This window comes from Catharus ustulatus, chromosome 4 (genome assembly GCF_009819885.2).
Source record: "Catharus ustulatus isolate bCatUst1 chromosome 4, bCatUst1.pri.v2, whole genome shotgun sequence".
Taxonomy (NCBI): domain Eukaryota; kingdom Metazoa; phylum Chordata; class Aves; order Passeriformes; family Turdidae; genus Catharus; species Catharus ustulatus.
In genome coordinates, this window is record NC_046224.1 from 49,661,042 (window position 1) to 49,684,181 (window position 23,140).

At 38.9% G+C, this 23,140-nt stretch overlaps 1 protein-coding gene across 2 annotated transcripts in view; it reads right to left on the minus strand.

The window, feature by feature from the left end:
• Positions 1-21,151, minus strand: part of CNOT2 (CCR4-NOT transcription complex subunit 2) — an 80,851-nt gene extending 59,700 nt beyond the window's left edge. The window contains exon 1 of one of the 2 annotated variants that reach the window (XM_033058703.2): positions 21,061-21,151. The gene's annotated coding sequence lies outside the window, so the exon portion shown is untranslated. Of the gene's footprint in view, positions 1-20,199; positions 20,350-21,060 lie in introns of those variants that run through there. The other variant, XM_033058702.2, reaches the window with a different exon arrangement.
• Between the last annotated feature and the right edge of the window lie 1,989 nt (positions 21,152-23,140).

Below are 23,140 nucleotides of genomic sequence, written 5' to 3' on the forward strand. Positions count from 1 at the left end.
GGTGTATCTCTTTTTTCCAATTGCTCTATTGAACTCAACACCACAGTACATTATCCCATGCATGTTTCAAGAATTTTATCCACTGATGTTTAAGCAGATATTAAGATAACTCCAGAATGCCCTTATTTTTTAAGTTGTCAGTAGAGCAACTTTACACTAATACAGTAACAACAACAGAGCAAAATAAAAGTGCAATGCATGATGAACACCTATGTATCTCCTAAGTAGGACTCAGTAATACAAAGGTAAGGATATGCCTTCATCCTTAATATACAGACACTCTGTAGAGAATCAAGAGCACTTGACTTCAGTGATACCCCTTGTGGACTTTATTAAACCATGAAACAGTGGTTTATGCTCATATCAGCCCTGCTAGCAAACAAATGCCAAATCACTGAGGAAAGTTAATTCAAAATATCATTAGCCTTTTTGCTTGTTTGGATTGAGAGCACTTTGCAGATCACTGGTTTCATTCTTACAGGCCCTTTGTGGTTCATTTGGGGATGCTGTGCTCTGCTCGTGCACTCTTACCTGCCCAGACCAACCAACACACAAGAGCAACAAACAAGGACAACCCTGCCCCTGAAGAGACAGCGGACAGCACAAGGTGCTCCAGGAGAACAGAGTAGCAAAATACCTTTGCTGACTAACAAAGGTTTCTGCTGCAAATTGTAAATCAGCAAGTGATATGCAGGGGAAAAAATGTATTTAATAAAAAGGCCTCATAGTAAAGTATTCAAAATGCATTGTTGGAAAGTATCAACTTAAATCAGCAGTGCCCTTTCAAACACTCTTCTTCTTTAACACAATATACTCTTAAGTGAAAACACTAGAAACACAATGAGCCTCACTGAAGTCAAATCAGAAACTCATTACTTACATCAAGCTATTAGTTTGGGATGGGGGCCAATCCCTTCCCCAAAGAAAGCGCTTTTACACACAGGGAATTTTACTGATACCAATAGGGCCCAGACTACTTTAAAATAGGGTCTGAAAATTCAGTTGTATCCATACCCCTTTTCGTAAGGGGGAAGGAAAGACTGTAGAAGAGACCTTCAGCCTTCCTTTAATTTTTCCCCTCTCTTGTGTTAAACAGACAGAAAGGGAGAAAAATTCAAGGAGAAAAATATATTTTAAAAAGCACCACGATATATAAGTGCCCTGTAGTAACACATCCTTAATATGGAATTTCAGAAAAAAGTTGTGTTTTACATTAAATATCACAGCACAGTCTCTTGTAACAGAAAGTTGTCTTTGGCCAGGTACACTAACAATTTAGACTTTACTGCTTACATTTAGACACTGGTTAACAGATAAAAGAATTTAGTCTTTGCAGAGCACTTGCAATTCTCAATCAAAATTACAAAAATCTAACTGCACTTAACATGAGAAATAAGCCTATAATTACTCCTCCCAGGGGCCCATCCAGATTTTACACTCATTTAGTAAGATGGAGCAAGACAGTACTGACAACTAAGCCAACTGCACAACTCTTCCAGCTGATCAGTGTCCAGGTTATCCTTCCTTTGATTAGAAAACACCTTTTTATTCTTGACTGGTAAATCCAAAGTACCCAGAAACAACATGAAGTTTATTCATTTCATCTCTCATAAACCTGTTCAGTTCTCAAGTCAATGAATGATTCAGCCCTTTGCTCTTTAAACTGGAATAGCTAAATGGCAAACTTTTCTTTTGATGTATTGCAGGTGATCATGCAAGAACTCTTTGGGTCTAATTATTGCTTCAGTATTGCCTATGCTACCCCACACTCAATCTCCTGATGGACCAGAAAAATAATTCCACTCACTAGTTCATAAGGCACTAGTAACATTCAGATGACAGCTAAAGAATAAACCAACTTTTTTAATGTAAGCACAGATACACCTGAAAGCACAATGACCTCGTAATTAAAATGGTGTCAGTACACAGACACACTCATAAATGGAGCTATACTGAGCATTCCTTTATTTTACAATATATTAAAAACCATCCTTTTAAGGTAACATACACTAGAACATTTCAGACTAAGTCAAATTTCATTATTACAAATGTTACTATGTATTCTAAATCCTTCTCCTGCAGTATTTAATTAAGAATCTAGAAATGAGGACTCAGAGATTATCTTGATTATATGTAATTAAGATTAAAAGATAGTTATCATTCAAAAGCATTCAAAAGTCAAGGCTAAAGATCATGATATTTACACAGATTTAAATACAAAAATATATAGTATTTGTAGGAAGTTTTCCCAGTAGTTTCAGCCCTGTCTACCTCACATTAGTACTTCTTGCTACCTATTTGTCAGCCCTTTGTCCCTTAAAAATAGCTGCTGTAACAACACAGTAACAAAACAAGCATTCAAAACCCTTCCATGGCAAATCCATTTTTAAAAAATGTTGGTATAATCTCTGTCCTTATATGCATCTGAATTCTGAGTATGTTTTAAGTTACAATATCAATATGCAAAACATTTTTTGAAAGCTTAACGCGCTTGTAAAACAAAAAAAGTGTAACAGAACAAATTGAAAGATTTGAAAAAAGCATAACAACAGTCCATGTTTAATTAAGAATATGATTAAATAATAGGTCTCTTTTTGAGTTTGCTTTTAGTTGAAGTGAACATGCCTATATTCAATTTTGCTCACTTTGACAGGAGCATAAAGAGCAACTGAGACCAGGGAAAACGCCCCAAAGGTCTCAGACAGTGCTATTTAAACACAGAGAGCAACAGATTGGTAATACTGTAAGCCCTACTATCCCTAAGCCTGGCAATGAGAATTAACACGATAGGAGCTATTTCTTCTTCTCTTGCATATTATCAAAGAGTCTCTAAAGCTAAAATTCTGTTCTGAATTCTTTTAGTACTGGACTAGCTGAGCATAATAGCACAAACAAAAGTTACAGAGGATTATTACCATATTTTACGACTCTGCGTAAGAGCAAATCCCAGGTTTACAGTCTTTACTGAAAGGCACGAGTTCCCTCCTTCATTCCCCCACTATGGATAGAATGCAAAGAATGCAGCTTCTGTCTCCATTTAAAGTTTGAGAAGTGAGACAAACAGAACTTACTATAAAAACTGCTATTCTTAGCAAAATAAATTCTGTAAGTTTATTATAATGGATACTCAGCCTACAGTAGCTAAGACCTTGACTTAGGACTTGCTACTACAGAGGTCTTTCTCCTAAAAACAGACACACTTGAAGACAAAGTAATTTGATTGTTACGAAAGTATCAGAAAACTACCTTTGGATAAGACAGGCATACAGATAAAAAGTGAACAAAACCAAACTAAAAAAACCACAGAGGTATGTAAGATGGCAGATTTGAAGATTTTCCTCCATAAAGTTTAATTTTGCCATAACTAATTTTGCAAACTCATCCCAACAGAACTGTTCTATTTTGGGTTAGTAGCTTACTCAGTGATGTTTGTAAAAAGCTTGAACTTATTCTGGAAATGTTGGGGAAAACAAGCACACTTGCTACAGACAGTTACAGAAAAAGGCATCCTATATAGAAAGAATCTTGGACTGCACCTCAACTCAGCCAGTTTCCAATGGATATTCTGTGAAATATCACATTAGTCACACCATGAGCAGACCAAAAGCATCCTAGTTCAATGACACGTTTAAATTAACTGCCGAGCCAACATCTTGCTCTGTCTATGAAATACTCCCATCTATGACCTCCAAAATCTGATTTTGTGAGAACTCCCAAGAACAGCTTCCCAGATCATGCTTAAGATGGAGAAAAACAAAGAAAACTATCTGAAATATCTCTTTAGAAATTTGTTCCTCTTTTTCTGATGTAGCAGTTCTCTTTAATTCAACTGCCTTGCTGGAAATCAGAGATAATCGTTAGAGCCTACAGCAGTGTTTGCAAGCCTGTCTAACAAGGAACAGTTTAAAAATTACTTTCCTCATTTATCAGAGCAGGTTCTGCCAACCAACTTCGCCACTTCTCCAGAAACATTCTAGCCAGTTTACGCACTGGCCACATTTCCTGGGTTTGTTTAGTTGCTCACTTCTGTCATACAGGTACCTGTGCTGGCAGACCATTGTTTGCCAGGAAGCATTTATGAAGGCATGGAAAAAAGGCAGCACAAAGCTTTTTCTGCTGGTAATGATCATAAATAGCTTGCTCAGACATGGCTGTATCAAAGCCATTGCTCTGCAGCTGATACTTCACTCAGAAGGCTGACACCACAGAATATGTTTGCATTGTTCTTCCATGATCTCTGTCTAGGGGAAACCAGTATCTTGTATAAATGGTTTCTGTGTCTTGCTTCCAAAAACTAAAAACATGACACTGTTCTAAACAGTCCACATTGTCCAAAAACTTAATTCCCACAATTTTTCTAAAACCTCTCCATCCAATGCTTTTTGCTTCTGTGATGGGCTGACCACGGGCTGGATACCAGGTGCCTACCAAGCCGCTCTATCACTCTTCCTTCCCACATTCACAGGGGAGAGAAAGTAAGACAGAGAACAACTCTACAGGTTAAGTCAGTTTACTAAAGCAAAACCAAAAGTTTGCATGTGCAAAAGAAAAGAAAAAAGAAGGTTAATTCTCCACTTCCCATCAGCAAGCCACTTCCCAGTAAGCAAGGCATCAGCACGTGTAGCAACTGCTGCAGAAGGCAAACTTTGTAAAATGACAAACACTGCCCCCCCTTCCTCCTCTTTGTCTTACCTTTTACATCTGAGCTGACTTCATATGGTATGGAATATCCTTTGGTTATTTTGGGTCAGCTGGCCTAGCTGTGTCCCCTCTCAGGATTTTGCCCACCCCCAGAGAGCCTAGTGATGTGGGGGAAAATGTTGGAGATGCAGCATTGATACTGCGCCAGAGCTGCTCAGCTGTAGTCAAAACACTGGTGTGTTATCAACCCCTTTGTAGCCACCGATGCAAAGCACAGCATTGTGAGGGCTGCTGTGGGAAAATGAATTCATCTCAGTCAAACCCATTACAACTGCCTTTAGAAACCACCTTTTGCAGGCTATGAATGGTTAACACCAGCAGTCTCAAGAAATGACAGATAAGTAAAAATAATTCTAAGAAACAGAGCTTATTCCTCTCTGCCTTGGGAATGGTGAGCTGCAAAACCAGCTGCAAGGAATCAGAAAAATCACAAATTAAGAACAGCTTAATAATAACTTCCACTTTATAAACCCTTAAACAGCTTTTAGTCCTCCTCAACAGTATTTAATGGCACCTGTTTATCAACTACTAGTACCTTCCAGGACACTGAAAGCCAAAACAAGAGATTCCAAATCTCTTCTGCTCCTAATTCAGTCACAACAGTGGAATCCCTGGATCTGAACATTTCCTTTTCACAACCCTATGGCAAGTTCCTTGGAGTTAACTGAGGAAAGCTAAACTTCATGCCTAAGTAATGTCTGTGTTAACTCTTAAACAGAGACCTTATTTACTTAAAAAGTTAAACAGAGACATTAGAGACAAGACCTTAATTAGAAAGTCCATCAGGTCATTTTAAGCATCGCCAATAATCCAAAGTGTTCATTTAACAAAGGTGTACTTTGAAACAAATAGAAGACAGTACTCTCTGTCTCCTATCTGGACACAAGCTTAAGGTATTTTTAAAAGGATATCATACTTTTAATTTTGATGTATTTCCCATAAAAAGGTTCTGTAAGGAAGACTTTCACTTGAGAATTGCTTACTTAATTCTGCAAAAAGAAAAATGTACCATATCCACAATCTCAGACTACATCATCCCTCAAAACAAATTTACATGGAAAAAAAACTCAACTGTCCAATCTTGGACTATATGATGGCATATCAGTTTGGAGATGGCAAGTCATGTTTGCAAATTAAGAGTAAACACATACCCTCAACTAAACAATTAGCAAAAATAGAAAAAAAAATCCAGGAATCTCAAGACTTCTCTGTAAGAGGATGAAGACATATACACACACACAAAAGGAATCTTCACAACTAAATTTATTAACTGCAATATTGAAAAACTATTGGTTTTAATACTGAAGTTAAGTCCAGCGAGGCTGATGCATAATACAACAGAAATTTCACCTTTTAAAAGAACTGACCCTTCAAGAACCTTTGTAACCACATGGAACATAAGTCAAAAATTTAAAATAAAGTATGAAAGAGTGTAATTATCTTTTCTAATTGGTTTAGTTAGATAAAAACCCAAATAAAAGAAATTGTGTCAGTTTACTTCTGTGAAGCACATGATTAACATGTGTCACTTATGTGACACATATGAGAGTAATGTATGTCTGCTGCCCTAAGCTCCCTTAACCTTTTACATATCTATCACTTTTTAGAAAATTTGATTTTTTCCATGCTATTTCTTAATGGTCTAGAACTCTTTAAAAAAAAAAAATTCAAGTAACTGTTCATAATCAAGTTCACCAGTTTATGTAAACCCATCAGTCTCAAGCACATTTTTACAGTTAGAAAGCCTAATAGACATTTTAAAGAACAAAAACATCAGAAAGATAAATTAATACTGATAAAATTCAGTGATTCTCAAGTACATGACATATTTGAAAAAAAAAATTAAAAAGCATTGAAAAACTGGAAAACAATGTAGCCTGATTTTGAACTTTGTTAGGACACAAATTTGTGGCAAGTACTACAGCTCATATTTTAAGGAGGCTTTCACAAGCAAAGTCTACCTTGGTTAACTTCATACTGTCAGCATGATGGCCTAGTAGGGACCTTCTCACAATAGATCTCAAGAGAAGCGCACAATTAGAGGGGACACTGAATCATTGAGCAAAAATTACATATTGCAAACTTTTTATTCTGAATGTTCTACTCCCAAATCCACTTTATACTGTTCTGATTAATTAATAAATTTTTAAAAAGGCATGAAACTGTAACTTAAACACATTTTTTAGTCAGAACTGATAACCATTTATATATGCACCTGAAAGGAGAAGCACACATTGAGGCTGCAAAAGGAACACTGCACATCCTTATAAAATTATACATCAAAAAATTATCACATATCCTCTCAATCAAAAGAATCTACATAAATTTTCTGAAGTACAGACTCTGGTTTTGCCAGACAAAGAAGGTTGAAGAGGAAAAATCCCAAAGGCGCTGTGTCTAAAAAGTAGGCAGTAAGCAGCCTGTGAAGAGCCAGTAAACAAACCATAATTCAATACAGGCCCTTCACCAAGGACAAGCACCACAACACATGTAGGACAGAATGGGGAAGAAGAAAATATGAGTCCAGAACTGATCCCTAACAAAAATATACTAACCATATACTCATTTGAGACCTCTATATTCACTACTCACACAGGCACATAGAGGCAAGTCTTCAAAAAACACATAATCCCATAGGGATCCTACTGACTATACACTGTTGCATGGGGTTTGGTTTTCGGTTTTTGTGGGAATTTTTAAGATTATTCAAAGGTTTCTCAATCATGATTATACTGTAATTGCTCAAGCGATACCAGGTTTATTAGGGTTCTTATGCGTTAGCACAGATTTAGCTTCTACTCCCTATTTGCAGAAGATTTTTACCAAAACCTTGGGTTACACACAGAAACCAAGACCAGCATAATAAAAAAAAATATCCCTATCTGAAAATTTGAGCATAAAAAGGGGAAGTTTTAGTTCAGCAACTCACACCTCTACGTCCACCCTAGTGAAAATCCCTGATTATTATTTGCAGCATATCTGTACAACATAAAGACTGGCTGTATGTGTATTGCCAGAAGCACAGTCTGTAAAGGAGGAGAAGGGTACAGCAACATTTACAATATGTCTGTGACCTGTTATACACATTGCCATAACACACATACTCTTTCAGTTATGCATATTCATCCACAGAGCAAATGCTCACTTCTGTATGCATGCATTTTCAAGGACACCCAAGTTATTGCACTTCTTCACCTGGACCTGCAGAGGCCTACATGCCTACCTATTAACCAGCTAAAGTCAAAAGACTCAATAGCAGTAAAGAAATAAAACTAAGTGGAGAAAGATATGTGGGATAAATCTGGATCTTATAGCTGACACCCAAAGACTTACAGCTGAGTCTGAATATTAAGTCTCACTTGTAAAACACGAAGTGGAGAAAATGAGTCATATATTCCTTAAATAAACATCTTTACTATTTTCACAGTAGTTTAAATACAGGTGAACACACCAAATAAAACTAAAACCTTCACCTCACCTGAGAACATTCGCTCTGTCTTATAACACTTTTGCTTTTAATTACTTCACCCTTTTTCTCATGACATAATCCTCCTATAGCCTTACACAGAAAGTATCTTCATTTACAACATAAACAATGGTAGTCTTTCATTAACCATGAAGTTACAGCTAACTGCTTTCCAGTCCAGTTCTAAAAATATCAGTAATTTTCCTATGGCAACATCTTATTTCCTTAAGTGACACTTCCTTTCAGAAAAGAAAAGAAAATAAAATTCAAAAGCACAAAAATATATTTTCAAAGCATTTAACTCCAGAGCCATTTTCAAAAGAATTCTTGGGCAGACAGCCACCTTTGAAAACTGTATTTTAAAGTTCAGAATTCTGAACAAAATCCTGTAATTTAAAGTTTAAGATAACATCTATAAATTTTCAAGAAATTTTCTACAGCTCTTCTTATGCTTCATGTTCAGAACAGCACAATAAATCGCATGCACATGAAATGCACTTTAATATGGGCCTTGTTTAAAATTGCCTTCAAATGCACTACTTGGGAAGTAGAAAAAGCTATGAAAACATGACGATTCAGTCATACTAAATTAAGACCAGCTTATATTGGTACAGAAAGCACAGGCAGTAATATTTTATTGTATAATAGTAGTTATTAAGACTCCATATTCATTCACTTGGCCAAATTACAGAATGCATAAGCCTTTTAGGACCAAACACAACCTTTAACCATCTTTCAGGCCAAACTGATCAAATTTATTCTTTTATAGAGCAGCTAAGATAGTTTCAAAGTTTTTCAATAGAAAAATAACTCGCTCCAGCTGAAAGCATTTTAAAATGGGATGCTCTAGTACTTGACAACTGTGCAACAGTGACGAGTACAGCATGTTTTTGTCTTAGGAAGCCACTGTATACCACCACAATGAAGACCTGCTCAAATCTGCTTCAGCTCCAAAGCTCTGCAACACCCTGCTCACATGCTACACCCAGTTCATGCAGGCTCTCTGTTGATGTACAACACATTTCACCCTCTTGCACAGGAGTGCTGTGTGATGGTGTGGATGTAAGTTTAGCCATGATACAGCTAAGGACCCATCATCCTAGGACTGAGAAATGTTTGTCATTGTCCTAAATACCAGTTGGGTGCTATCAGGAGAACAGCTAGAACACAGGGGAGGAAGAAACCAGAAGAAAAACTGGAGTTCAGAACAGGAACAGAAAAAGAAACTGCAGGAAGGAAGAGACAGATGTATAAGATGCTGATGGGTAGGCATAGAGTCCCAAAGACCCAGACACTACAGCATGCAGAGCCTGAGATCCTCAACCCAGCCCTTCTGGATTCTCCCATTTTCTTGCCCAATGGACCTGGGACCACTGTCAAGATCTACCTCTATCCTCTTCTAATTAATGACACAGAGACTACAGAAAGAAAACATGTCTAGCTAATATGTTTAAATGCCACGTATGTAAACCAATTTTACGTCTGTCCATTAAGGTTTGTATATTTATTTTTTTAAATAATTCTGAGGGAGTTGCACTAATTTTCACAAATGCCTTCTGCTTGCAATATTTTATGAGTCAATGGAGAAGCATTAACTAGTCACAGTTTCAAATTAAGGTATTTCTGTTATGAAATACTAAGCCAATGTCTCAGTTTCTCTATTTGTAAAGCATGGCTGTCACTTCAGTGAGGCAATATAAAAAATGTAACTTTTCAAAAACATATTATAAAGCACTCCATTAAATTGTAATTAATAAATTGGAGAGAAAACATTAATCCCATGTTTGCCTATAATTTTGGATAGCGTGATCTGAACAACGGGATTAAAAAAGAAAAGCCTCAGTGTGAGAAAACCATGAAACCTCTCTAACCAATGAGACCAGAGTGCCCTGGGGAAAACACTATTTGACCAAAAAAACTGTAAGTGACATGCAGATGGAACCTGAGTTAAGATGGGAAAAAAACCCTTTAATTCCAGCATTCCTTGAATTCAGACTTCCTTAAGTTTGCAATTTTAATAGCCACTGAAGCAGGGTTTTATGTACTAAGGGAGGAATTTGTTTGCAAGAAAACTTCAAACACTCATTTAAACAGTGATCTATATCCCTCGGTTTATGAACTGAAAATGAGACAAGTCTGACACTGCAATACAAAAACCAAGCATCAGGAAGAACAATGAGGTGATCCAAAACTTCACTTTTCAATTTCTTAAATTGCGGAGGAAGAAATGAAACTCAGTGAAAAGAAGTGAAGAAAGAGTAAGAAAAGCACAAAAAAAATCCAAAACCAAAACAAAAACAACAAATCATAAGAATAACTAAGAAAAAAAAGGCATTCTGGGAGTACAGGAGACAAAAAAAGGCTACCTGGAGTGTCTTGCATTTACCTAAATCCCTGCCTTAGACAAAACTTGAGTCCTCAGCATAATGTGTCTGTATGTCTTCATGACTTGATGGAACAGAGGTGCTCCTCTCCGGGTTTATGTACTAACCCAACTCAAAGCCTCTCACACTAAGCAAAAAAAAATCTTAAACTTCTAATAGCTAAGATTTTCAAGCATACTTGATATTAAAGAACCAATATGTGAAGAATATTGCCATCTCAGCAGTGCTCCATAGATTTCTATCACTTCAAACCTTTAATTCAGACTAGATTCTCACAACAGATGTGCAATTACAAGGTATCACTAGGAGTCCTATTCTTACTCAAGGGACACCTTTTCATTAGTAACCTTACCATTTATAATTCTGATTTTTTGCCCATTTTACTTTGCCAGTTTGGCAGTTTCCACAGAAGTCAGACTGCTGACAGGAGCAGGACCTGGCGACGTTTCCTGGGAATTACAAGGCCTTGCTGTGGAACCCATTTTATCAGCAGCTGTCTATCTTGTTTTAAGATAGCACCCTTACCACCCACTTCCTTACCATCACTGGACTCTCACCTCTGAGAGGAAAATAGGAGAGAGGAAAAAAAAAGATTGTGGGCAGGACCATGGCAGTTCTATTCATACAGAAGAAACACACCACGAAAGGAAATTTTCTTTTGCAACCCAAGGCAAAATTTGCTGTGTCTTCTGGGTTTGACACTTGAAATCATGAGGGCAACTGATTAAGGAAGACCATTTTCACTTTTTTTCGTGTTTCAGTATTAGTTTGACAACTGAATTATTTTGAATGGTCTTCATGCGTAACAATTTCAGAAGCTTACCTTCCAAGCAAAATCTGTCATTCTCTTGCGGTCTTATGCACTTTTTGCTTTTCCATTAAAAACAGTAACTGATACTTTAGAGTGTCACTACAATTATTAGTGACTAGAAGTTTTTACAGAAAATATGTTCATCACCAAAGTATTTGTATCTCAGAAGGATCAAAACATACCCATACAATTTTATAGTATGCCAAGGCAAGGGCAACATTAGAGGGATGTGAGCTCATTCTTACCCTGTGTTAGTCAATAAAATAGACTATCCATTCATTCTATGAGCTGCAAGTCAAAAAGGCAGATATTGAATAAACCTCACATAAAACTTCAAAGTTTTGCTTAATTACACACAAAAGGGAGGTTATGCCATCTTCCACAAAACTCTGAAGCTTTTCATAAATAGCAAGTTATATGATGAATCAGGGATAAACACACTAACTTCACAAAGATAAATTATATTAACAGGACAATTAAGTGTTTAAAGTAAAAAGTGTGTACTGATTCTCCACACAAAAATAAAAGGCACATTCTTTTCATTAAACTCCGTTCACTTAGCAATACCCCACGAACCTGGTGATACCAATATTTTCCTGACAGCCCTATTAAAAACCAGGCCAAGACGGCTCAGTACCTCATGTTAGCAGTCTTCTCTTACCAGTGAGCAAACAGATGACAGACAGCTGTGGTGAGTAAACTCTGGGATACACTCTTAAAAAAGGACTGGACACAAAAATGCTGTAATACACAACCAATGCTTTATTCTTGCATTTGGCTCCCTGGACTCTTACTCAAGAAAAAGAGGAAATAACAGCAGACAGAAGAGAAGAACATATTTGCTCTAACAATACTGCATTTCTTCTCTACAAGCACAGCATTGACAGGCTAGGCCTGGGCTGACACACCAGGATCAGAACAACATGGCATGATCTGCACACAGGCTCTTCCTCTGTGGGATGCTTCCCTCCCTTGCCCACCTTCCCCTTGCCTATGAGAGGTGCATGTCTGCTGCACCAGGGCTTGGCCACAATCTCAGCCTTTCTACACAAAGAACAAAGCCTATACAAGTAAAAAAGGCACATATTAACTACCTGAATATGTGTATGTGCTGTTTGGCCTCAGAATGGACAAAGGTAACCCATACATTGGCAAGGTAACCCTAACACTGAAGTTTGGGCTTTTGGTGTCATAAATACCAAACTTGACATTTTCAGTCTTTCCATATTACCTCCATAGCTGACAAGGAAATCTGAGGGCTGACAGTGCTTCCCCCGCCCCAAAGTTACGGAAACCTGGCCTAGATATTGCTAGAAAATTAAATAATTTGGTTCAGATAAAACAATCATTAAAAGCATCTACAAACATCTCATTTATTGTTAAAGATGCAACCTAATCAAGAGATCACCTGTTTGTTTAGTTTTACAAGTATCTATTTCTTCAGATCCCTCTGAATTCATTCTTCACTGAAGTACCAGATCTCTCAGGGAAAAAGAAGGACCTTGTAAAGCGAAGCATTTGGGCTGTCAGTAAACAACACTATAGAAAATTAACTTTTAGAGGGACACTAATAGAATAAAGAATGGTTGCTTCCATTTTGGCCTCAGACTTTGAGATGAGCTTTCAATCCTCTTCTCTGAAATTTCAACATAAAAGCATAGCACCTACTTCAAGAAGTGGTGAAAAATGGGAACCAAGTTACTCAGATAAAGCTGTAATTCTTGCTACATTTGATTTCTGTCCCTTAAATTATTTATATATGACAAGTTTGTTCTGTACAGGTGTCATCCCATCAGCAAGACATGATGCATTTTATTATCTAATTTAACATGTTATTTACAGCCTGAATTCAAAAAGCATGTGAAAAGCTACATTAAAGAGATCAAAACATTGCTAAGACTACAGCAAGAGGTGTACAAAAACTAATGGAACAGTGTAATTTGATCATAAATGTCACACTTCTTTTCAAGAAGATTCCAAGTTTGCTCTCAAAGCTGCATTAATATGATTAACATCTTGTTTTCACATCCGCAGCATCCACAGGCTTTCAGAACTCTCACATTTACAGTGCACAGCCAAATTAAGAGAGCTCTGAGAAAGTGCACATACCGGTAAGCAGGACTCCACAGAGTTTCTTTAGGGAAACAAATGTCTACTGAACTATATAGTACCTTTCCAACTGTTGTTTTGCTCAGCTATGCAGAGGAGTAACATACTTCACCATGCAAACAACATACTGGATATCCCTAAAACTACCACTCATTCCTAAATCAAAGCTACTCTTTGCCCATAGACACTGACAGAGAAAGTATTTCAGATGTAAATACCCATAATCAAAAATTATGTAGGATGTGTTCTACTTCATACTAGTGGGGATGAAGCCTCTAGGTGCTAACAATACAAGATGGGTTACATAAGACTATGCACTTATTTTTAGAAGCACATTACAAAATTAAGTACTGCACTGGAATCTGTTGCAGAGCCATGGACAGTTACATCAATATGCACAAAGAACAATTGCTCAGTCGGAGCAGAATATTAGATTCAACTCAGACTCTAGCTCTCTCCTGACAGTCCCAAAAATACTGAACCACTTGAGACCATAAAATTTAATTTACACTCAGTAGACAAAGAAAAAACAAACTAAAACACCAAAATCCTACTAATTATAAAGACCTTTGCTATGAGCAGCAGAACAAATAAAAATTAGTTTCTTAAGGATTTATTCTATTTCTTAATAATTGAACCATGATACCCTCAACTTCCTTCTTTTCCACATCTCTTTGTGACTTTCCCCCCACTTCAGGGTAAAGAGTTGTGGTGCAGACACTCTGAAAGTCTGCGAGTGTTTACAGGACACTTAACCAGCCATCATCCAACCAAATTCATACCAGATCATGTCTGACTATTTCAAGACGGTGCACTAATTTGAAATTCCTTCTTTCACCTAGACACAATTCTATGAGGCCTGTAGGACCATACTTCAAATCTTAGCTTCTCCTTCTGATTTCAGTTTCCATACAGAAGCATATTTATATAAATTCAGTAAAATGCTTAACTTTAGAGTTAACTCAAAGTTGGATTACCTATGTATGACCTATTTTAAATTTTTATGCTGCTTGCAGTTACAAACATCAAGTAATCCATGCAGCACATTCTACAATCAACAGTTTATTCACTCACTACCACCATTTATTCATTTGCAGCCACTATTACTCCTCTCCAGGCTCCTTCCTACGTACATTAACACCAGGGACTGTGGAGTACCTTTAGTCTACTAAGTTTTAATATACACTGCACAAAATGGTTTCGCTTTAATAACTGGACTCAGCAGATGCAGGTATTCATTAGCATAGAAAAGGCCAGCAGCTGGCCAGGACACTGGAATACATTGTTAAGGGGGAGTTAAAGATGCCTGCTCTTAGTGAGCCACTCCTGGTTAAAAACCAGACCTACCCTTAGCCATCCCAGTCTTCAAGACTTGCTGAACGCTTGCTATAAAACCTAATTCAGGCAAGTATGAAACTGAATCTTCCCTGTGGACCATAAAAGAACTGCCAGTTGCTTAAAAAGCAACATTTAAACTAGTTATATGTCCTTCAGAGACAATAAAATATTAGGATCACAACTAATATCAAGAGTTTGTGAATTCCTAATTAAAATAGTAATCCAAATGAAAATACTACCTGGCATCAACCATATACTGCTGATATTCACTGACCTAAGGTAAGTTCAGAAGAGTACCTAACTCCTGAAAACTAAATTTTATCCTTACAAGAAATTTTGATAGTCCCTGTTTCATCATGTCTCACAACATTTATGTTCTTGTCCAACTATGCTTCCAGGAAATTGGGGGAAACAAAACACGCATTTACTGTCCAAAACATATCATCCTGAAAATGCCAAAGTTTTCAAAAACAAAAAACAAAATACACACAAAAGAAAACACAACAAACCACAAACAAACAAACAAAATTAACTCCACACCACAGCAGCAAAGGAATCTGAATTTCTGAATTTACTTCAATTTCCACCATGAAATACTGACTTACTCTCAGTAATGCTGAACTTAATCCATTTGATCTTACTGGAAATATGCATCCACATCCAGAAAATAAGCCAACAAATTAAAATTTCAACATATGGCACCTTTCTACTTTACGATGGTGCTTTTGACATGTTAGGAAAAGTACACCACACAGCAAAGTATCAGCACCAGTACCAACATTGCAATAAACAACCAAACACCTCATTAAAAAGATTTTTTGCATCAAACAGTTCCACAGGTGAACACTGTATCGCAAGGTAATTCAACATTCAGAATTGTTCATCACCTGGTCAGTCCTTCAAAAGTTGACATTGCTTATAGCTGATTTCTATTTGAAAACCTTGCAGATTTCCACTTCTCCACACCACAATACACAGTACAGACATTCAAGAGACAACCTTCTTCTATAAATTTTTTTAGCCTACTCAGTCATTACATAAAATACCTGCTTCACAGCAATTTTCCTGTTTTATAATTTTCAAAAAATAAATATTTGTATGCAACGAGTACTTTCCCACAAACCTCATCACTACTGAATGGTAAAGGACTTCAAGCATATACACAAGTCCCCTACACAGCAGAGCAACAGAAGGAAGGTTGGCAGACATTTTTTCCATCATTATAATTCTCTGGCAACATTTCCTTTGCAAGAGTAGTATTCACAATTCCAATAAAAAATGCTTACAAGGAGTAGTCATTCTGCCCCAAACAATGCAAGGTTTTCATAAGCTGGAAGGGGAAAAATACTATTCCACTGAAGCTCAAAGCAAAAAGTCATATAGACTGTAAGTATACAGTCCACTGACACAAACATTATCTGCTCATTTTGCACCAGGACAGGCATTTTCCTACAACCCTTTGACAGGAATGATATGACATTACATTATCATTGTCTGTGTTAGAAAGACAGCTTTAGAAAAACTTGTTTGCCACGATATTGACTAGAAATCTAAATGTTAACATTTTATAATTAAAAATAGTTGGCCGTAATGAGTCCAACTGCCTCTTGGTGCCTGAAAACTCTCTCCTATTGTTTCCAAATGCACATATATTTAGACTGTAATGAAAATATTGTGGATATACCCTTCTGAAATATGAAAGGACAAACAGTACAACTGCCACCTACTGAACCTGGGATAGGGCCATTTTGGGGGGTTCACGTCGCTTTTGCTAACCATATGTATTAACTGCTACTGGCATGTGGTTCCACAGAAGTCTTGAACCAGGTAAGTAAAACACAGGAAACCATTATTCTCTTACCACAGACTAGAACTTGGCTACGAATTGGTTAAATGACTTACCCAGAGTAACCCATCACTTCAGTAGGACCTCAGACAGAAAGCATGGTCCAACTCAGCCTATTGGATTACTGTCTGTTCAGCAGCAATGCAAAAGTAAGAGTTTCCATTTCATGTTCCACAAATACAGCAGCATTTTCTACCAGTTTTCAGTTTAAATAAACTACACCTTTTGATGAATAACTTGACCTCAGCAAACTATATTCAAACACCATTGATCGATCACAAGCGCATAAAAAAAATCAGAAAGCAGGATTTTAAAAATGCTTCTGAAGTTCAATTAAAAAAAAAAGGGAAAAAAATCCCAAGTGACATGGGGTAAAAAGTAATACTTAAAAATATTCCCCCATAAATTATCTCAAATCAAAAGGAAAACAGGAAGAAACAATGGTTTACCTACTACTGAATTTCTGATTAACAACTCTTGCATTGCAATTTAACAAGAAAAGGATGTGTCTGAAAAAAATCTTCATTATAATCAAATTTTAACCAGCATAATCTGAAAGAAATCCTCCAAGGAAATGTAGAGTTGTGAAATTATACACATTAGCACTGTAAAATGCAATCAGATGGCAGAGTAACCAAGTAGGGGAAAAAATAATGCACACTTTTCTGTAATGCTACTAATAACCAATGCTGCAGCAAGACAAATTAAGGGTTCTCAGTAACCCCTTTGGGCAAGAACCACTTACACCTTGTCTTAGAGCTTATTACACAACTAGACCACAAGATGAGCTAGTGCACAACACCAAAACAAAAACATTCTATTTTATGAGAGTATTAAAAATGAAAGATAAAATATATATTATAAGCACAATGAACATGTTATGGTTAGGGTTTTGGGTTTTTTTACTTCTTTTTTTCATTTTTGCATATACAAATGCAAAAATATTTTTAATCCCATGTAAGAATCTCTTGTTGATTAGCAAAGACTATGCTTGGTATATACACACCTGCTCCTAAACCAAAATAACTCCACAAGGACAATTTAAAATATCCTACTGTGCAGTATCTTCATTTGACACAATTCTTCCTACACTATTATAATGATCAATAAAAGCATAGTTAGCTGTCAGAATACACCATCCATCCCGAAAACTCATGCACAAAGTTAACCATCAGCATGTAAGCAGGTGCTTTTAACTCAAGGAGACTACGCACAAACTTCCAGCTGTTCACATGCTTCTCCAGGAACCTGGGTCAGGAGACCAACAAGATACACACAAACACAGCATCCATGTGCTAAAGCCCACCTGGAAAGAAATTTTTAAAAAGGGGAAAAAAATGCCAATTCTAGTCAGGAAAGACAACTGAAACAAGTTGAATTGTTCAATGCAGTGCAACTGGGACATAAATTTAAAGCAAACATATTAGCAGATTTCTGCTGCATAGCAGAATGCTCAGATACTTTTTTTACTTATTTGTCTCAAAAGCTCAGATAAAGCTAAGTTAACCTAACTTCAACTTCTATGCTTTTGTCAGTCCTTGAAATTTACATACATACACACTGCATTAATAGTAATTTTAAATGAGAAAAACTGTATCATTTACAGAGCAATCATTTAAATCTGTTGTAAAAATATTGATTTGACTTCCTAAGGTACTGTACTTCCATAGAAACTGGTAAAGGGCTTTATATTTAAGCTAACGTTTATAAACACACACAACAAATGTGGCAAATATTCTACCAAGAATTTAAGAATTTTTTTTAATAACACATTTTTAAAGATGCCTTTTATTCAAGCACATTATAGCTTTAAGAGAAGACATAATTTAAAAAGTTAGATACAGGGGCCTACTTCCTTTCGAACACAATTTAGCGCATTTCTATACTGCCTTCTAGGAAAACAAGCCATTCAATATTTCTCTTCAGTTTCCAGATATAGTCAGAAACATGACAGAAACCTCTGTTTTAATAATTGAACTATGGTGCATTTTTAAGTTCTATTCACTTCTTGAGTTCATAAAAAGGAGAAGGTGGAAGATATTTTTGAATAATCAGAGTTATGATACAAGGCCCCTTTAAAACCATAATGAGGTTACAACTTAACAATTACTATACAACAGACCTTGCATCAATATGATTATTAGGCTAATTTTTAAGAAAGCTACAACAGAGGCCAAAAAAGCAGTAACGTTCCTGATTTCAAAGCTAATCTCTATCCAGACATAAATGCATTTAGAAATATAAAAAATAAACCAGAAATACTTTCTGAGATCTACCAGTCCGCTGCAGGCACAAAGAATTTTCATATGAAGCAACTGAATAAAGACCAAGACTTTCAGGTGGAAACAGTCACTTATGGGACCATTATTTAGCATCAAACTTCAGGACACACTAACTGTCCCATTTTTTCCACTAAATAACAATTTTCTAAAATTAGATTTTGCTAAAGAGAATTCACATCTGTTTTTAGATATAATTTTCTGGGGTTTCTTTATTTTCAGTTTTTAGCCAAGGGCTTTTCTTTCATTTCTTGCTAGAATTGACACACAAATACATTGCAATAACAATGACTACTTTAACAGGAATATTAAGTTTCTAGAAGAGATGTGTAGACAAGGTTTATCTACTACTACACTCTTAGCTTTATCAACAGCTTCCTGAAAATGAAACGGAAATACACTTGCAAGTCAAGTCAGTCAGCTCTTGATAAGTGAGTATTCAAATCCCTTTCTAAAATCAGAAGCAGTCAACGCCTTGATGTTTAGCATACCAGCTGAATACTAAACATAAACAACAGTGGAAGTTGGGGGCAGAGAGAAGAGGAAAAAAAAGCATGGGACAGACACATCATGTTCAAGATCACAAAACTTGATCCTGTGAGCTATATTAATATGGAATTATAAGAGAACTCAAAGTACATCAACACACACAAAACAATTCTTTCAGATTCAGAGGAAGATGCTTTTGCAATATAAACTTTTACAGGTCTTCACAAGTCTTAACAGTCTGAAACAAATTCAGGTTTCCCAAAACATAACTTTTCCAATAACAGACATGACAACAGGTTTGATCATCTTAATCTATCTCTCCCAAGCCGAAGAGTTAAAACTAGCAGCCAGTCACCAGCATCAGAAATTGCTGCTGTGCAGGCACACAGGAGCGTCTCCACACACTCAAGACACACACACGCGTATATGTAATTCATGAAAGATACACAGAAAGTTCTTATCCTCCCTGGGGATAAAACAGTGCAAAGTTGGAAACAACTTTTTCCCTGATAAAAGAGACAGCAGAAATTAAACATGTTTGTGTTAGATGTGGATAAGCAGTAGAAGTACCTAACATCTTTCACAAGCATATTTTCATTACAGATCCTCCAAAACAAAGTTACTTTTAACTTCACCAACAAAAACCCACCCGAAAACCGAGACTAAGCATAAGTGGGTACCTTGTTTTCACCAGGAGCATACAGACACTAACTAGACTGCTAACATTGATCCTTGCATCTTTCCCCACCACCCTAGTGCCCCCTCTTATCCCTAACCTGTCACCCTGTGCCACCTCCTCTCCCACACGGGTCAGGTTCACGCCAGAGCCTGTCATCGCCGCCTAGGCGGGCAGGGGAAGGCTGGTTCCTTCGGTCTCTTTCAAGTTTGTTTCACAAACACGTCCGAGAGAAAGCCAGAACCTGTTTACACACCGCCTTAACCGCCGCCAGGAGGAGAGTGAAACAGACGCAGGCGAAAAAAAAAAAAATATGTATATATATATTTTTCAACCGAAAGCCAGCCAGCAGCACCCCCGTCTCACCCCCTTTCTCCGCCCGGGGCCCGTGGCGCAGGCCGCACAGCCGCTCGGCGGAGCGCGGGGCCGGCGCAGCCCCGGCCGTGGGCGGCAGGTTCCGCTGCCCCGGCGCCGGGCCCGAGGAAGGCGGCGGGCGGGGGCCGGGCGGCCGTGCCGGAGGGACGGAGGAGGCCTGGGAGAAGCCAGGGGGGCGGCGGCGGGAAGGAGGCGTTCGGGCGGGCCGGGCGGGCCGAGCGGGCCGCAGGGCGAGCTGCCAACGGCGGCCGCAGGGATGCGGGGCCCAAACACCGCCAGGCCGCGGCCTCACCCGGCCCCGGAGAGGCGCCCGGGGGCCGCCGCCGCCCGCGGCCGCGGAGGAGGGCGGGGGGCAGCAGGCCGGGCCGGGCCTGCGGCTGCGCCCCCGGCTCGGGCGCCGCGCGTCCCCCCCGCTCCCCCTCGGAGACAAAAGCAAACGGAAACCCGGTGGGGCGGCCCCAGGCCCACCGAGCCCCGCCGAGGGCCGCGCCGCCGCCCGGGCCTCCCACATCGGGCCGCGGCCGGGACGGCGGCGAGGCCCGGGTCAGTGGCGGGGCCGGGGAGGGGCGGCCGGGGCCGGACTCACCGCATGAATTTTCTTGTCCCGCGAATCCAAGATGGCTGAGTATCCAGCACGGAGGATGCTGGGGGAGCAACCTTTACCCTCTGACCCGGCCGCCGCCGTGACCCCGCCGCCGCTCGGCCCGGCCGCCAGCGCCGAGGGGCGGGGGCAGCGCTGCTGCACCGCCCGCAACGGCCCGGCCCTGCGGAGGGGCTGAGGGGGACGGGGAGGAAGGGGAGGAGGAAGGAGCAGCGAGGCTCCCTCGGCTGCTCTCCCTCCGCCTCTCGCGGGAGACGCGGCCCAGTGCTGGGGGCAGGGCCCGTAGGCCGCGGGGCTGCCGGATGCTGCCGCTCTCCGCCGGCCCCGCGGAGACGCTGCTGGCCGGGGACGCGCCCGCCTCAGATCCTGTTCTGTGAGGGGAGAGGGCGGCGCTCAGGCCTGGAGCGCCGGGCTAGATCGGGCCGTGGGGGTGAGCAGGGTCTGGGCACAGCGGGGCTCCCCGATCCTCCCCTCACCTCTGCACCCCCGGGGCTGCCGGGGGCCTGTGGAGACCTACCCCGGGTGGATGCGCTCCCTTGGGAAGCGCTCCAGCTTCCAGAGGGGGTGTCCCATCCCCTGCGGCCCTGCTCTGTTAATTCCCTGTGAGTTGCAGGGCGCGGAAAGAACGCCCTGGCCTGTCCGCAGGCTGTGTGTTACCCTGTGGAGGTTTTAGGTCAGGAACGACCTGACGATGGGGTAAATTATGTGAAAGTTTACATTTTCTCTGCAGTGTGGTAGTGGAGAGACAGGTTCTGCTGTCCACTTTGTGCGTGAATAAAGTGAAAAAGCATTTCCAAGATGACACAACTTGTCTTTTAATTTATTGACCATCAAAACGCATGTTATGTATGTATGGCTTGAATACAGCAAGCGCTGATGCATGAAAAACTCATGCAAATAATCCCCTTGAATTAAATGAGACTGTTAATGGTATAAAATTGTGCAGAAGTGTTCACAGGATGAAGGCCATTTATTTGTGAACTGGCTGCTCTGCTCCATCAAGGAAAGCAATGGCACTGACACCTTAATTTCGTCGTCAAATTATCATAAAATTTAAAATTTCAAGCAAAGAGGTAAACAGAAATAGCAAGTTTCTTTCAGTAGTTTCACATGTGTGCTTTCTTCTCAGGTTTGATTTTGAACGTCCAAACTGAATTTAGATTTGAAGAATTCAGTAGGTTACACAACACTAATACTTTATAGAAATATTGGTACTACCTTAACATGTCTGCCAACTTAAATATGTTTTGAAGATAAAGGCAGTCTTCCTTTTAAGCCAGGAGACCAGTTTCCTAATGTCACCAGCTTTAGTTGTGTGGTGAGCATGGCTGCTATGTCATTGAAATGAATGTGTTTATACACCTTCCAGGAAACCAATGCATTTTATTATTCTAATCATAAATCTTTCCTTTGTGACCCACACGTCCATGCATTTGCTAGAATCAAACATTAGAAAGTACCAAAAGTGACATGCTATTTAGAGTATGAACTTCTGGACCACTTTTGTTGTTCAGTCTGAAAAATCTAACACTTCCTCTTACCACAAATCAAATATAAAAGCAGTACTTCTAAACTGAAAAATACAATCAATGTTATTAACTTTCAGTGTTACTAAATATGTGATTAGATAGTTGATTCTTTTATATCTGTTTATAAACATTTGGCTTCATTATGTTTCATTTCACACTTTAGTTGTCTGAGTTTCTTTTTTAGAAGCTAGTTTTCTTTCCATTTTCCCAAAGAGAAGTCGTTTAAGACAATACCCAACAATATGATGCAAGTAAACTAAGAACCTGATATTGTCATTGCATCTACATGGACATTACAAAATTACAGTTTACATGCAAATCAATTAGCATTTAAAGGCCAAGAAGTCTAAATAGCTCAACAGAGCTAGATAATGGGGGGAAAAAGTGTGTTATCTTGTGTTAGACTGGTTAGCTTAGTATAAACAACCTAACCAGCACTCACAATGTGTGTAAATTGTGATTTAAATTCTCTTAATTGAAAAAATCTAACCTGAGCTGCCTAAGACTGTGTTTAGTTAAGGAAGTTCATTACTCAA